Source organism: Lepeophtheirus salmonis, chromosome 5 (assembly GCF_016086655.4).
Source record: "Lepeophtheirus salmonis chromosome 5, UVic_Lsal_1.4, whole genome shotgun sequence".
Classification (NCBI taxonomy): Eukaryota; Metazoa; Arthropoda; class Copepoda; order Siphonostomatoida; family Caligidae; genus Lepeophtheirus; species Lepeophtheirus salmonis.
In genome coordinates, this window is record NC_052135.2 from 55,622,882 (window position 1) to 55,628,137 (window position 5,256).

Genomic DNA, 5,256 nt, shown 5'->3' on the forward strand with positions numbered 1-5,256 from the left:
TATATTCGTATTCTGGAAATTTGTTTGTATATAAACTTGAAACATAGAAACTGATGTGGTACTGAAAAATCTGTCAATTTTCAATTTTTAAAAAACGATGCATTTTGTAAATAAAAATTTATACTCAATTAGTATTTTCAATTTCAGAACATATTGGCTCATAATTTTTGCAAATTTAAAAAAAAATGAAACAGTTATCTACGGAAACTTTTTCGACGACATTATTCCTTATAACTTTTTTGTTTTTACGTGTACGAAAAAAATATAAGAATATTTGTGCCCTTGTTTACACAACTTCATAGAAGCACTTTACTACTTTTTGCCAAATTAGTGCAAATCAGTTTTTTAAATTGCGAATTTGATTTGGATATTTATTAAAAAACATTTAAGGCGGACTGCACATCAAGAAAACTTTTTTCGTGCATTGTTATCTTATTTGAAGTTTATAATGCAATTTTATTTTTAAATTCATAATAATACATATGTATATATAGGTATATATTAAGAGTCATATTATAATGGTGGGGTGCATCAAAGTTGTCCAAACATCGCTACCTCTTTGGCCAAGAAACACCAGATAACCCTTTGCTACTTATATATAATGGATGGAAATTATATAAAACTTAAATAGGATTATTTTTGAAAAAATATTTCTGTAATTCTATTGTTAATGTAAAAAAATACGTGTACAGGGTTCGGAAGCAAAACAAGGACTCTAAATAAATGCTAATTATGTAATTAAAATAGACAGGTTTTGTAATTTTTCCTGCATATTCCGAATCTCCTGTCCTTTCTGCATAAGTAAACAAAAATAAATATTTCTAAAATCTTTCATTATGAGTGAGGAGGAAGCAAAAAGGCAGAGGATCTCAGACCTACTTGACGACAAAATTGAGGTGGCAGAGATTATGGACATTGTTAAGTGCTCCATATATGAAAAAGGATGTAAAATACCTTTCAAGGAAAGAAGGAAGTGGGGGACACAAATTAAAAAGGGATACTCTAACTGGAAGATTTTGACCGTGGACCAGGTCTACAACCGTTGGAACGACTGTTGGTTTGGGGGATCACCAGAGGAGGTAAAGGGGGTTTTCCCTACAAAAAATCCGCCCCAAACAATAGTCCTGGGGGTCGTGATGTCTGACGTCAAGAAGATGCCTCCTTTGTTTTTTAAGGGTGGGGAGAAAATCAGCCAGGAGACCTACTACAAGGTGCTGAGGTTCACCATACTGCCATGGCTCAATGCCACCTACCCAGAGGACAACTATGTGTGACCCCAAGATGGTGCACCCTCACATACATCTGCCAAATCCCAAAAGTTCTGCGCCGACAACATTGCTGATTTTTGGCACAAGGACATGTGGCCATCATCTTTGCCGGATTTGAACCTGTTGCACTTTGCTGTGTGGGGCACTTTGGAGATGGAGGCTAACCAGACATCTCACCCAAATGTGGGCTCTAAGAGCTCAGATGTGAAGTTCATATGTTTGGACCTTGTACCAAGTGACTAACACCTGTTCCTGTCTATGGGCAACGCCCTTAAGGGTATTTGGCCTCAATAGAGCCCTGTAAAAATTGGTTGTCCCATTTTTTGTTTTGCCACTAGTTGAAGTTGAATTGTCATTGGCAACAAGTTATCAAACAGAAAGGGCATACTTGGCTTAAAACAGATGATTGTCATACTTCTTATAAAACATTGAAGTAATATATAGAATATAAATGTACACTCACTTTAAATGTGGTAAACCACCTTCAGAAATTTAAGGTTTTTGGTCAAGAAAAGAACAATACCTACACAAATTGTGATTGAGACAAGATCAATCTCGAAAAACATATTAATACACGAAAACTAACGAATGGCATATTCATCCATTATATAGATTTCTTCGAAACCATAGAAAATATCCGATTATCTAGGTAATAAGTCATTAGCATATCTAACATTGCAAATGTTTAAAAAGCTGAGCAATCTTGTATCACAAGATCATCTTTTTTTTTTGGTTGTGGGAGCAAGCATCTCCAGAATTTTTATACAAGTTTTTAGTTTATATTTTAACACCAAATGCTGAAATTTTTTTCAAAAACATTGAAGAGGGATATTACATGATTTGACATAAAGTGATAGTGTGGATCCCAAATATTAGAATGAGTAGAAATAGAATTTGTGTATGTGTAAAAGGAGAATGCGTCAGCGAGAAATAAAATACTACTGAATAAGACCATTGTTGCTGTCAGCTGCCTCTATTATTATTATTATAATTGTTTTTTTTAAGAGGAGGGGAAGAAAATGAATCATTAATTTAAAGAGTATAACTTTTTTCATTTTAAATAGCATTATTGCAGGAAAAATATAATTACTATATTTAAATTTATACATATACAGCGTGGGTTAAGTAAATTATGCGACTTGTAGATTATATGTGATAAATGATGATATGATGAAATAAAGACTAAAAGGGTGATAGCTGCCTTGAAACGGTCAATTGACACTCATTCAGACATACCAAGGCTAGGCTGGCCAAGGACCACAACATGAGCAAAGGGACCGTCAAAAATGCAATCAGGATTTACCTGGGTTACTTGTCTAGGATCAGAGCCTCAAAGAATCTGCTAACAGAGCAAAATAAGGGAGAGAGAAGGAGCAAGGGCACTATTCTTATTTAACAAATAAAGAGTAAAGGTGATTACGAGCATTTTTTTTCGGACGAGGAAATCCTCACCATTGACGCAAAGCATAACCATTGAAACGATAAATGAATCTCTCTAGACACAGATGAGGTGCAATCAGTCATACAAACAAAGAGTCCGGCTTCTTCTATGGTTCTGATTGTCATCAGAACATGTTTAGCCTCCCCCCACTTCTTTCAAAAGGTCCGATAGTGGTTTTCCCATGAATGAGGGAGATCACTGATGGGAAGCCATATACATTTAAGCAAAACTGAGCAACCACTCAACTACTACAGATCGTAATCAAGAACGAAGGCTTTCATTATAAAAAATTATTTCATATTTAAATTAGTTTTCTAATGAATAAAAAATAATATTTCTATCTCTTATACAAGTATCATAATTAGCAGTTAAACTTGTTCCAGATTTACCTTGTCCACCCTGTATATATATATATATATATATTACAGTGTACTGTAATGATAAAAGTTAAAGATTTGGTACTACCAGATATTTTTTATTTAACATTTTATTCCTCTAAACAAGAAAATAACACTCAAACGTCCAAAAAAATGGTCCTTCATGGACTGCAATATTTTTGGTGTGAGTCCGTGAATGGGTTCCCCATAATTACTAATGTACCAGCTTCATATTGAGTCCAAGTCTCATCAATTTTCTCTCTACGATTCCTTTTGGGCCCATGTGTTCCTGACCCTTCCTTAAGCCCACATGAATATCCTTATATTGTAGTCTCTCTTAAGTTATGTACACAGGGACCAGAGGTCCTTGTTGTGTCAAATCACTTTTTTTTTACATGGAATACCTTACTGGATCTCAAACGTAATGTATAATTTTGCCTTCTCTCTGGATCCAAAACTGACCAACAGAGGTAATATTATATTCATTGAGGAACTTGTCCCTACGCATTAAATTTGGCGGGTACAATAGTTCTGAGTAGAGGAAGATCTATGTTCAATATCGAGTTCAAAGATGATCCCATTTCTTTCCCCATAATGTCGTCCACATTTTTTTATTGTTTTAATAGTTCCAACGGATACATGGCAATCCACTCAGAAAAACAACGTCCCGTATCTTACAAGAATCAGTTTTTAATGCTCATCGTCCAAAAATATTTATCAGGATTTATATTCTTTAAATTCAAGAGAAGTTGAAGGACTTCCATACTGATGTAATACAAGGGGATCCAATGCCCCAATCTTGAACTGAAGCTTCTACTCTGGTTTGTAAAATATATGTTTTTGAGTTACCCTATACTAGACCATCTCTCATCTTGATTATTTCTTGATTTATTTGACTGGAAAAGGTTGCATATCTTAATAAGTGGAAAATCCTGGGAAGTATATTTATATCCCATGTTTTCAGTTTTTCGTATCGAGTTTAAGTGATGCTAGTATCATTCATAAAACTTCTGTGAATTTTTACCTAATTTATTTTCGTATCTTCCAACAAATCTAAGGAACCCCCAACGCAAAGTAGAACAGCTGATCGAGTGATGTATAGTCCACCAAAAGAAACTCTTAATTCAGGATCACAATTTGAGATAATTTGTGTATTTGTAAGATATATTGAGAGACCCGAAATATCTTTCAAATTATTAATAGACTCGAACGAATCTTTAATAGACTGTACAATTTCTTCTTCCGATCCTGCCAAGAACAAGGTAAGGTCATCAGGATACAGCACCAACTTTAACAGGTAGTTTTCGATTTGCAGACCTTTGATTATATTATTTAGCCTTATTTATTCCACAAACCGTTTATAGCGATTATGAATAGGGCTGAAGATAACAAGTTTCCTTGTCTGCCACTTCTGTGTTTTTAGAAATTTGAAATTTGCTCCCGGAATATTATCTCTCGACGACGCATGTCGGAGAATAGCCGATATCATATCTACAAATTTATCTAAAAATCCACTTATGTACAATTGTTGTATTAGGAACTTATGAGATAAACTGTCGAAAGCTTTTTCAATATCCATTAAGAGTGTTGCTAATTTTATATTACCTCACTTCGGTTCTAGATCTATGCCAAATAAGACACCCTATTTTACTTTTTTATGATTTTGGAACACAAAAACTGTTCAGTAAACTTTAAAAAAATAAACCTTTTATTTATTATTCCTAAATTTCTAAGTTTGATTTGTTTTTATTTAAGCATATGAATATTTTTTTTTTTTTTTTTTTTTGATAAAACTAATCAGTTTACTTAGAGAAAACCTTGCTAAACGGCTCAGTGGCGTTGCTCAAATTTTTGATATTAATAATTGAATTATGATCCCGATTGAGGTTAGGAAACAGGTTGGCTGTACACTGATATTTCCAAAATCTCTTATGTCTCTTATTTTTGATATCCCACAATCAATTTCCAAAAAATTTAATTATTTGTGAACAACTACAGATTTTTGAATTTTTTGAAAAACCAAGCCTCCTTAAATCCTAATCTTGCTGATGCCCCTGCACAAGTTTGGGCTAAATTAATTTTATTGCAAGTTCTTTTAGGGTAACTCTAAAAAAAGTTATCCAACCTCCGCTCTAATCTAATTGTAAATATTACCAAATAAAAAACTCTT